Here is a 13,098-nt window from a genome sequence, read left to right on the forward strand (position 1 = left end):
CTGAATCAGGAGACCACCACCCCCCAAGCTTGCCCCTCCCCCACATGGAATTGTTACTACTTATCTGCCTGTAGCACGTTGGGATGGATGCCTGACATTGGAACTACAGGCAGGGTAGATTGAACTTTCAGTCATTTTTTGTAGTAACCCTGGTGATGATTTGGAATACTCTCAGGCTTCTCGTCTTTCTAATGAATAGCATAGGAGTTCAGGAGATTGCTTGCCAGAAAAGTGTTGAATGCAGTCCCAAGGAGTCTAAACAAATATAAACCCTGTTCAGATGAATTTTCCTAGATTTCAGAACTGTGTATAGTACTGGCTGGAGGGCTGAGCCCAGAGAGTAGTGGTGAATGGTGCCACATCCAGCTGGAGGCCAGTCACTAGTGGTGTCCCCCGGGGACCAGTGCTGGGCCCCGTCCTGTTCAATATCTTTATTGATGATCTAGATGAGGGGATTGAGTGCATCATCAGTAAATTTGCAGATGACACCAAGCTGGGGGCAGGAGCTGATCTGTTAGAGGGTGGAAGAGCTCTGCAGAGGGACCTTGACAGGCTGGACAGATGGGCAGAATTCAACAGGGTGACATTCAGTAAGTCCAAGTGGCGGGTGCTGCACTTTGGCCACAACCCCATGCAGTGCTACAGGCTGGGGTCAGAAAGCAGCCTGGCAGAAAGGGACCTGGGGGTACTGATTGACAGCTGGCTGAACAGGAGCCAGTAGTGTGCCCAGGTGGCCAAGAAGGCCAATGGCATCCTGGCCTATATCAGAAATAGTGTGGCCAGCAGGAGCAGGGAAGTCATTGTGCCCCTGTACTCTGCACTGGTTAGGCCCCACCTTGAGTCCTGTGTCCAGTTCTGGGCCCCTCTGTTTAGGAAGGATGTTGACTTGCTGGAACGTGTCCAGAGAAGGGCAACAAAGTTGGTGAGGGGCTTGGAACGCAAACCCTATGAGGAGATGCTGAGGGAGCTGGGGTTGCTTACCATGGAGAAGAGGAGGCTCAGCTACAACTACCTGAAGGGAGGTTGTGGACAGGTGGAGGTTGGTCTCTTCTCCCAGGCAACCAGCACCAGAAGAAGAGGACACAGTCTCAGGCTGCACCAGGGGAGGTTTAGGCTGGATGTCAGGAAGAAGTTCTATACAGCGAGAGTGATTGCCCATTGGAATGGGCTGCGTGGGGAGGTGCTGGAGTCGCCATCATTGGAGGTGTTCAGGAGGAGACTTGATGGGGTGCTCGGTGCCATGGTTTAGTCGTTTAGGTGGTGTTGGATTGGTTGATGGGTGGGACGCGATGATCTTGAAGGTCTCTTCCAACCTGGTTTATTCTATTCTACTTTCTATTCTATTCTCTTGGACAGGGGGTGGGAGGGACAGAGAGACAGCTTCCCTGGTCCCTTGACCACAGGCTTCTCGTGTTGTTTGTTAATTGTAAATGTCTGTAAAATATTGTAAATATTGTATATTTGTATATATTAATTGCATTCCACTGGAGATTGTAGGTTGGCCTGGAAATACAGCTTTCATTTGCTTCCAGCTGAGCTGGTCTGGCAAAGTGAATGTTTGGGGCGTTAATTTCAACCCACCACAAAATGAAGGGCGCCTAAAGAGGCTTTGAACTTCAGGTGAAGTCTCACTTCTGGCACGTATGTGCTACACATGTCACAGCCCTAACTCGTTTGCTGAAGTTTTCTGCTTCAGTTTGCAAGCTTGATGGAGAAAGTCATTTCTGCTCCTAAGGTTCCTATTTCACTGTTATCATTACAACAAGTATTAGAATTGGATTAGCATAAAATGGAGATTCAGAAATTTTGAGAACAATTGAAATAATAATCGATTTATAAAGGCTTAATAAAGCTTTATAGCACAGAAATAAAGGGGAAGATTCCAGCTGAAAGTACCTGAAAATTGCAAGAACGGCCAAGATTCTATTTAAATGAGAGCTCTTCTACTCTTCTCCCCTACACAGCAAGAAATTCAGCAACCGCTGTCTGAGGTATTTCCATATTCTTCTTCATAATAGCTGAGTAAGGCTTCTGGGGTTTAACAGCAAAATACCCAAGGAGATGACAGAAGAGAATAGTTCAGTTGTTCGTTCATTCTGCTTTCTGGCAAAACAGAGTCTCATTCACATCATTTATTTGAAAAGTCCTGGAGTGTGCTCATTTCCCTTGGTAAGCAGAACGGCTCTGTTTACTTCCATCAGTGCACCAAAGCGGAGTAAAAATTATCATTCTCCCACATGTGCTTTACATCACAGTGACCTCTTAGCAGTAGAGTTGAATGGGCCCAGGCTATGCTATTTCCTGCTTTTCTAGCCAGCATTTACAGTTCCACATATCACAAAGCCATGCATCATGACTACAGTTGGTTGGCATCCATGAGGAAGAAACAACCAACAAAGGTGCCAACAAAGGAAGATAGCACCCCAAACAAGAATCATGTCTGAGGAGACTAAAGGTCACTGTGAAAAGCACCAGCTCTAGAACTGACCAACGTCTGAACTGACCGAAGTCTGAACCTCCTAAGAAACAGAAGGATTTACTTTGAATTTTATATTCCAGATTCTCCTGATACTCTTAGTCATAAACAGCTGGTATGGTCTGAGACTGATCTAGCCACCCTGAGGGTCCCCTTTAAGAAGAATTTTAGAGAGCAAGGGAGTCAATTCTGAAAACCTGCTAACTCAATGTGAGGGCCACTCTTACCCCCTTCTACTCCCAAGCTCCATGAAAATCACTCAATTTTAAATCACTTCCACTCTGTATAAACATACAGACATGGAAAGACATGGATTGATAGGCAGAATACTCTGTGGACAAGGAACTGGCTTGATAATCGTACTCGAAGAGTGATGATGAATGGCTCAATAGCTAAGTGAAGACAAGGGATGAGCGGTGCTCCTCAGGGGTTGGCAGTGGGGACTGGTGCTGGTTAATATCTTTGTTGAATGCAACTCTTAGCAAGTCTGCCAATGACACCAAGCTGTGTGGGCTGGTTATCAGAGGAAAAGATTCCCTACAGAAGGACCTTGACAGTCTGGAGAGGTGGGCCAATGCCAAGCTCCTGAAGTTCAACAAAGTCAAATGCAAGGTTTTTCACCTGGTTCACGATAATCCCAAGCAAAACTACAGGCAGAGTGGAGAATGGGTGGAGAATGGTCATCAGGAGAAGGATTTGGGAGCGCTGGTTAATGAGATGCTCAGCATGAGCCAGCAATGCGCACTTGCATCCTGGAAAGCAAACTGCATCCTCTACTGCATCAAAAGAAACATGGCCAGCATGATTCAGAGAGGTGATTCTGCCCCTCTACTCCATTCTTATGACACTCCACCTGGACTACAGTTTGCCCTTCTGCAGCCCCCAAAGAAAGAAGGAAATGGAACTGTTCGAGCGTGTCCAGAAGAGGGACACAAAAATGGTCAGAGGGCTGGTGCACCTCTCCTCTCAAGTCTGGTAGAGTTAAGTCTGTTCAGCCATGAGAAGAGAAGGCTCTGGCAACAGCTCATAGCAGTCTGCCAGTGTTTGAAGGGGGCTACAGGACAGCTGATGAGGGACTTTTTGAAAGGGTATGTACTGACAGGACAAGGGGGAATGGCTTCAAACTGGAAAAAGCTTAATTCAGATTAGAAGTTAATAAGAAATACTTTCCCACAAGGGTGGTAAGACACTGGAAAGTGTTGCCTAAAGTTGTGGAGGTTCCGACCCTGGAAGTTCAAAGCCTTAAGAAATCTGGTCCAGAAGGAGTTGTCCTTGCAAATGGCAGGAGAATTGGAATTAGATGATCATTAAGGTCCCTTTTAACCCAAACTAGTCTATGATTCTATGGTGCTGTGATTCTATACTCACACAAATATTTTAATTATTAATCTGCCTCAATAAACCACATTGCTGCCTTTTTATCTGGATGAGGTGACATGCACTCGCTGCACAGTGAGCAGGGTCTTAGAATTCCACAAGCGGTGATTTAAAGGAGAACGATCCTGTTGCCACCACAATATGCTCAACAGAACAGTAGGGAGACTAAGAATGACATGGAAATTCACATTATAATTGTGAATTTTTTACCATAAACTCAGGAATCATCTGAAAGCAAGCTTGTACTCCCTGTGTACATTGTACTTAATATGGACATCAATTGCTGACTGACAAAACTGCTAATAATCTAACGAGGAGAAGGCTGTATGATTCCTCATCGCTGTAGACAAGCAGCCTGAGCGACCATGAGTGAGGTTTCAGTGATTTCAGGTTGACTCAGTTCTGTAGGCACAAAACTACCTGGAGGGACAGGTAAACTGCAACAAAGGGTAAAATTATCGTTCCAGTTCAACCATATACTGGAATGAATGACTGGGAAGTAGTTGCAGAAGTTAGCAACACAGCTTTAAATGCACCTCAGGTGGAGTACGAATCTCCTTTTTCCTTTGCTTACGCATCACTTCCTTACAATCTAGTAGGTAAGGAGCCTTCCTATCTGTCAGTCTCTCCTGCACAAGCCCTTAAAACTGGGAATGGAAATGCTGTTTAATATCCAGAGTGGCAGATCTATGCATAGAATATGCCCAAACATCTATAATTTAAAGAGTCAGGAGTTAAAACTAGCATAAAACATAGCACCAAAATAGCTTGCCAAGTGTTGCACAAAGAGCAGCAACATAACTGATACTGACATCTAGGATCTGACATACTCAGCATGTGGGCAAGCACTCTGCACAACTTCTCCTTCTGAATCCTTCAGCTGTCAAGAGATGTCAGTGTCCTTGAACTGTCCCCTGTGTGACCAACTGCAGCTGATTTATTTCAGCCTAACTATAAAAAATAACTACAAATGAAGCAGGGCGGGGAGGGGAATGGTCTTTATGTTAAACAAATACATAGGATAGTGATAGGATGGAATGGGCTGCCTGGGGAGGTGGTGGAGTCGCCATCACTGGAGGTTTTTAGGAGAAGACTTGACGGGGTGCTTGGTGCCGTGGGTTAGTTGCTTGGGCGGTGTTGGATTGGTTGATGGGTTGGACGCGATGATCTTGAAGGTCTCTTCCAACCTGGTTTATTCTATGTATTCTATTCTAAAGATTCAAGTTTATCAGAAGGATGAGAGGGAATGGATTGAAGCTTGAGAAGGGTTGATTTAGATTAGATATCAGGAAGAAATTCTTTACAGTGAGAACTGTGAGATGCTGGAACAAGTTGCCCAGGGAGGCTGTGGATGCCCCCTCCCGGGGGAGTGTTCCAGGCCAGGTTGGGTGAGGCCTTGAGCAACCTGATCTAGTGGCTGTCAGCCAAGGTAAACCCACTACAGCTGGGATATAAGTAGGTCAATGCAGGAACATCTTCCTAAGGAGAAAGGGGAAGGTAGTTTTCTGGAAAAGGTGTTCTGCTGTTATTACACAAGTGTTTGTTTTCTCCTAGTAGATGTAACAAATGGAAGATTGAATGTTATGTCTGGTAACCCAAGCAACTGATTCATTTTGATGACCCACACCCACTTCAGATTTGTGCAATTTTACTGTTGCATTATCAACTAAATAAGAATGTTTATTCTTCTTTAATGTGGTCGGTAAATAGTTTTCTGGATCATCAAGCTTTGATTTCAGTAATTATCTCGGGGTTTTTTTCATAGTGTTTGTTGGTTGTTAAGCCAGCCCTCTCAAGGTTTCAAAATTCTCAGCATGCCTGATTGTTTTGACTGCCTGTCTACAAATTTTCATTCTCAATTATACATGCTGGAAACTATTAATGATTTGTTTTAAACCCCAAGAAAGCAGACAGAGCGACATGTGGTGAGAGCTTTCATTCTGTCAGTACTGATACACTAAATCATGATCACTTTAGAAATGAAACAATACCTGAGAATTCCTATGGTTTTAAAAATGTGCTTTTTCCAAAACATTTTTTTCCCCACAGAAACAATTGAAACCAGCAGGTGGTTAGTACCTCTGAAAAGTTCCTAAGAATTAACATACCAGTTCAATGAAAACAATTTCAGCTGTAGCCCATCCCTACTGGTAGCAGTTAGTGAATGAGAAGGGAAATAGGTCATGCTTTTCCCAGCAACAGTGAGTTTTGGGTCTTCTTGGCTGCACTGGGCTGTTATTTATGATAGCGTTCAGGAGATCTATTCTCCATGATTTTGTATAATGACTTTCTGAACTTGTTTCTATTTCTTGACCCTGCAGCTCCTGGAGCAGAGTCTTCCATTGCATCTGTAGATGATAGGGCTGGAAGGAGAAGAAAATTCCCGTGGATTTGTTCAGTGTTAGCTGTCTTGTAACAGTTTGTGGTTCATCCTTCTTCCATTGGGTGAAGTAATGAATAAACCTACCTTGCTTGTCTTTTCCCCACTGTTAGAATCTTTGTGGGTCTTCATCTGTTAACTGACTTTATAAGCTCAAGAATTAGTTCTTTGAGATTACGGACTGCAGAAGAAAATTTCCAAGTTTCTTCTGAGAGCTGTTTATGAAAAAAAGAAGTGAGCAAGCAGCAGGGAAAGAAAGGAGAGCGAGACAATGCGCTGGGCCGCGGAGACTTCCCCCCACAGATACCTCCAGTCTCTGCCAAAAAGCAACTTACACATCCTAACTTCTCTTTCTATTGGTCTGGACGTGGAAAGCCATCGCCATGGGATTCCTCACAGGGCCCCCTGGATCTGTGTAATACGGCACTCCAGGCTGTTGTGACCCTGATGCAGCGTTGACTCGTTGTCTGGTGTAAGACACGTTAAAAGTAGGTTCTTCTACTAGTGGAGGAGGGTACATCCGCCGTCGGATGAAGAAACCGGCTCCGCAGCAGAACAGAACTCCCATCATCAAAAGGAACCAGAAATACCAGAGCCGCTGGATAGAGAGAGCTTACACAGCATCTTGAGCCACAGCAATCCTCACAGGAGCGACATATATAACATGTAGGATGGAATCCTTCAAAGTACCAGCAATGCTTTTTGGCCTCCGTGCACTCCCACAGCAGCGACAGCAGCAGCGCGATCCCGGGCTGGGAACGGTTCCTCTCTCCTCCTCCTCCTCCTCCTCCTCCTCTTCCCGCGGCGGCGGGGGGCTGGCCCCTGCCAGCTCAGGCTGTCACCGGCGCCATCCCCGCCGGTAGCGAGAGGGGACACGGCCACAGGCGCGGAGGGGCAGCGAGCAGGGCGAGCTGAACAGGCAGCCCAGAGGCAGGGGCGGCGAAAAACCAGCTCCAGGGGCAAAGGGGCGAGGCGGAGTAAATAAAGGGAACAGAGGCGGGGACGCGCAGGAGCGGGGCGAGGGCGGGCTGAGCCGCCGAGCCCCTCCGATCCCCTCAGCAACGGCCGGAGCCGGCCGGGCAGCGCCGCGGCGAGGCGAGGCGAGGCACAGGGGAGCGCGGGGCTCGGGCGGGGTAATCAAGAAGTTAACATTTTTGAACCCACAGGAAACATCGTCCAAAAAACCTATTTATGTAACTACAATAGCTTACATTTATGGCCACACACACTCCCAGCACGTAAGAAATTTAAAGCTAACCCGTTTCGAGTGAATAGTTGTTCAGCTTTTCTCACACCTATGCTTACTTTCATTATAATCTAGCAAAAATACATAGCAGAAAATCATAGTGCAGCAGAAAAAAATTACCATCGCTTTTCTAAGTTTTAGTAGGCCTAATTACTAATTCAACCCATTTACCATTACTAGTGCTGGAGAAGAATTTATCCACACCTGGGGACATGGTCTTAGATTTTGATTGGACTCCTTATACAAAACTAGGGTTAGGATCAAGATTAGGCTCCACCGGTATATGTTAACTTTGCCTCCTCAGCCTACCGGGTTGCAACCAGCAGCCGGGTATGGGATCTTCTTGGCAGCAGTTACATTCTCCAGGAAGCCTACAGATCCCTTTAAGACTTCAGATTTCAGTTGGAGTCTCTTCCCAGCACTCAGGGTAAAATACTCCTCGATTATAACAAAGACCATTTCTTACAACATTTCTTACAACAATCTAACAATCTAAAACATTTACAAGGTACCCATCCCCAGTGACATCAAGTCCCAGGATGTTTCGTACACAGAACGAAACGGGGGCTTTCCTTGATGGTTTCTTGCAGTGCAGATTCGATGTCACACAATATCAGATATTTCAAAAGGTGGCTTGGTCTGGTGAGCTCCAGAGCCTTCAGACTGAGCTGTTACATTTATTTGAGTACCTGTCTGATCTGTCAGCACTAACTGCAGGCTCGGAGGTCCTTCAGACCATCTGCGTAAGTAGTGTGGAATTCACGCTGAAGCAGGTTTTGCTCTTTCTGTGCAGTCAGTCAGGTTCAGAGGCCCATTTCCTTCTACTCACGAAATATGTGTCCCCCCCTTTTTCTGCAGTACGGAGAGCTGTACCTGTTGTTAACAAAACCAAGAAAAGATCCTTCCCAGAGGGAAATTAGCGACTCTCCTTTCCCAGTTTTTATTAACACTTTACCCCCAGCTTGAATTTCATGGATGGGGAATCCCGAAGGTGGGATCTGGGACAAGAACAAAGAGAAAACGTTACTTTCTGGGCCTCCTCTACTAATAAGGCCGCTGCCACTAAAGCTTAGAAACAAATTGGCCCTCACCTACTTACAGCATCTAATCACTTGGAACAATGCCCAACAGGATTTTCACTTCCAGCCCAGTCCTGGGTAAACACCCCATATGCTGTTTGGTTAGATGTACTTACAAAAAGGTCAAATGGTTTGTCCATGTCAGACAAATTTAAAACAGGGCATCAACCAACATTCTTTTTAGTTAATCCAATCACTCATCATCTTCTGGACACCATTTAATGTTGTTATTATTGAGGGCTAATTTCTCAGATAGGAATTTTACCTTCTCTAACCTCTCTGTCCATGATCGACAGTACCCCAGAAATCCGAGCAGCTGCCTGGTTTCTGACTTTCCCTGACAGCAGTTACCAACATTCCAGCTTTTGCCTTCTGTTGCTCTTCATCCCTCCTTACAAACCCCTTCTGAGCGTCACGTAGTCATTCCTCCAAACCTCTGTCTTGCCAATTCTCTATCTTTTCCAACTTCTTTCTAATATCTTCCCATGGTTTTGCCACAAACTGTGTCCTGAGAATTATCACTCCAGCTGCAGAATGGGGATCTATTCCAGAATACATCTGCAAGCTTCTCTTTAATCTTACCCTCCACTCTGTAGGAGGCTTCCTCTGATGCTCACTAGAGGCTTTATCAAAATTTCTGGGCACAGCTTCTTTAATTCCTTGTATTATTATAGTTCTCAGGTCTCCCATATTCTGTCTCCCTCGGGGCTGCTGATGGTGCCACTGAGGATCTTGATTCTGGTCTCCTGGTGGCCCCCCTTGATTCTGCCTCTCCCATATTCTCATGCCAGCCTGTCTGATCATGTTTCTTTCCTCTGCAGTGAATGGGATCCTCAAAATAGACTGCATCTCTTTCCAGGTATATATATTGGGATCAAAAAATTGGTCCAGCCTCCCAGCTACACCTAGGGGATCATCTAAGAGGGTGCCCGTCTCTTTCTTGAAACTCTGGACATCTGATGTATTCAGAGGGAGAGTGACAAATCCTATTCCTCCCCGATGCCCCCCCCATAGGCACTTCCCTAAGTGGATGCAAACCTATATTACCTTCTTCTTGTTCATTCCTAACCCTGCTTCTTTGAGGTGGTGAATGAGCAGGAAGGGGGGCTGTTGGTTGCAGGGGACCCCTGTTCAGGTTCTGGGAAGGTGGTGCTGAGTTCTCCAAAGATTCACACTTCTCCCTTTCCTTGTCTTTGTCCTTATCCTTCTCCTTCTCCTCAGTTGTTAATGTAAATATGGGAACAGGGGTAGGGCATGAAGCCCTAATCCAAACAGCAACATATTCAGCTTCTTCCCTACTAAAACACTTCTTAGAATTCACATGATGCTTCAGAGCTCGGCAAATCCAATCATCAAAAGATCCAAGTATGGGCCAAAACACGTAAGGTCTTAATGGGTTTTTTGGCCATACTTGCACACAGTACTAAACCATTTTTTCCTTTGGTTTTCCTTTTCTCAGCTCCTCATCATCGCAATACTGTACCATCATCCCTAAGGCGCTCGGGGCGGGGGGAATGGGAGGGAGTTCCGATGACTTGCTTTTCTTTTGTCCCATTCTCCTGATCACTAATCACTGCCCGGGGATCAAAACCGAGCCGCGGCAGTGAAGCGCTGGCTCCGAGCCGCGGCAGGTGGAAACGCCGGCTCCCAGCCACTAGACGCTAAAGCACCAGGATCTCCCGGTTACCACAAGACAAATGCTACGTCCTTTCGCAGCGCCGGACCCGCTGCCGGAACACCGGAACCCGGGACACCAAACCCACGAACGCCACCGTGATGCGGGCCTCCACGGCCCAGGTCCCTCTAGAAACGGAGGGCAAAAAAGAAAAAAAGGAAAAGGAAAAGGGAATGAAGAAGAGGAAGAAGAAGAAGATGAAGAAAGAAAAAGAAGAAAAAGAAAGCAAATAGGAAGAAGAAGGAAAAGAGGAAGAAGAAGGAAAAAATAAAAAGAAAATAAAAGGAAAAAAGAAATAGAAGGAAAAAAAATGAAAAAGAAGAAAATACAAAGAATAATTAAAGTGAAATGAAATAGAAAGTTTTAAACATTTCAAAGCTCAGTTATCTCTAGACCTGTTTCAGAAAAAAATTGGTGCTGTGTGTGTAGCTATGTTTTGCATGGCCTCCAAAGATGAGCTCTAGATGATTTCTGTTTCAAAGCTTATCTGCTGGACATTTTGTATCTGGGTGGTTGAAGATGTGTTTATTCTCTGAGGTCTCCTCAACAGCTCATCTGATTGGAAGCAAAGGACTTTCTAACCTTGCCATAATCAAGAGACATAATGAGGTAAGACACAGTTAAACAGCATCCCCGGAGCAGAGGCTCTCACAGCCGATGGCAAAGTCCCACAACACAGAAGTGTCTCCTTCCAGTAGCCTAGGCCCTCTCTCAACCTACCACATCCTCCTTGGGAGAACGTAATTTTACAGCTCAGATAGGAAGGTATTGAGAAAACCATTTTCAACAAAGATAGTTTGACTGAAGTGAAGAATAGCTTATAAAGTTTTGGAGTTGATAACATGATGCCACTGAGATAAGCAGCATGGAATGATGAGAATATTGTTTAGCAATCATTTTTAGGAATCAGATGGGAAAACTGGAAGCTCAAGGAGTAAATTCAGACTTCTGGTAAAGAGTAGTAGGAGTGATGACTAAACAGACAATGATAATTTAATGCTGAAAGGATCTGACTTTGAGTTTTCAGGCTAGGAAATGATATAAATTCTTCATCTTTTCATATATTTTCTTTATTTAGTAGTCCTCTAAGGGAGGCCCTTTTATAACTGCCTGATTTTCTAGGTGTCTTTATAGATGAGGACAGAAGTGAGCTGCCAAAGACAGTCTCACTATAGTGTACAGGGCATGCTGTGTGTTAGGGGCAAGAGAAATTGAATTTCTTATGGACCAACAAAGTCCTGGTAATACAAACCGTTAGACTGGTCTCAGTCTAACAGACATAGGCTGAAAAAGGCATTGTAAATGAAAACCCACTACAGTCAAGGCCTCCAAGTTGCCCCTAATAAGATCCTCACAATCTTTTCTTCACCGCTGACAGATCCAGACTGCCCAGACAGGACTTCACAATAACTTGCCCAACCATGAATGTGAATTATTGATAGCAGAGAAGCACAGATGTCATCCTGGCTGAGTGCTCTCACCTCAGTGCTTGCTCCCTTTCCCCGATCCTCAGGGCAGACAAAGAGAGTTCTAGAATATCTCAGGTTGGAAGAGACCTATAAGGAGGATCACTGAGTCCAACTCCCCTCTCAGTGCAGAGCTAACTAAATTTAAGCCATATCACTGACAGCAATGTCCAGACACTTCTTGAACTCGGACAGGCTTGCTGCCATGACCACTTCTGCAACGCACCTCTTCCACCTGTTACAGCAACTGACCACCCTCTCACACCCTCTCAGTGAAGAACCTTTTCCTAAGGGCCACTCAGATCTTCCCCTGAATTTCATTTTCTCATGTCCTGTCACTGCTCACCAGAGAGTGGCGATCAACACCTCTGCCTCTAGGCCCTCTTGGAGGGCCATCAACTCAAGTCCCCAGACCCTGACTTCAGCAAGGCTTTTGATACTGTTTGCCATAACATCCTCATAGAAAAGCTCGGGAAATGCGACACAGACAGCTGGTCCATGAGGTGGATTGCAAACTGGCTCCACAACAGAGTTCAGAGGGTTGCCATCAGTGGCACAGAGTCATCTTGGAGGCTTGTGGCCAGTGGTGTTCCCCAGGGATCAGTACTGATTGCAGTTTGGCTCAATGCCTTTATCAATGTCCTGGATGAAGAGATTGAGAGTACCCTCAGCAAGTTCACTGGTGACACAAAACTGGGGGTTGGCTGACACCCCTCAGGCTGTGCAGCCATCCAGTGAGATCTGGATCAGGCTGAGAGCTGGGTGAACGTGAACTTCATGAAGTTCAATAAGGACAAGTACAGGGTCCTGCATCTGGGAGGAAAAACAGGCATCAACACAGGTTAGGGGCTGCCCTACTGGAAAGCAGCTCGATGGAGAAAGACCGTGCAGTGCTGGTGGCACAGAAAGTTCTGCATGGGTCAGCAAGGTGCCCTTACGGCCAGGAGATCCAATGGCATCCTGGGATGCATCAAGGAAAGTGTGTCCGGCAGGTCTAGGGTGGTTCCTCTCCCCCTCTACTATGCCTTGTTGAGACCACACCTGGAGTATTGTGTCCAGTTTTGGGCTCCCCAATTCAAGAGAGAGAACTGCTGGAAAGAATCCAGTGGAGAGGTACAAGGATTGTTAGGGGACTTGAGCATCTGCCCTGTGAAGAGAGACTGAGAGCCTTGGGGCTGTTTAGTCTTGAGAAGACTGAGAGGGGTTCTGATCAATGTCTATCAATAGCTGAAGGGTGGGTGTCAAGTGGAGGGGGCCAAGCTCTCTTCGGTGGTGTGCAGTAATAAGACAAGGAACAACAGGTTCAAGCTTGAAGATAGAGGACTTCACCTCGACACGAGGAGAAACTTCTTTACAGTGAGGGTGACAGAGCCCTGGAGCAGGCTGCCCAGAGAGGTTG

This window comes from Dryobates pubescens, chromosome Z (assembly GCF_014839835.1).
Source record: "Dryobates pubescens isolate bDryPub1 chromosome Z, bDryPub1.pri, whole genome shotgun sequence".
Taxonomy (NCBI): domain Eukaryota; kingdom Metazoa; phylum Chordata; class Aves; order Piciformes; family Picidae; genus Dryobates; species Dryobates pubescens.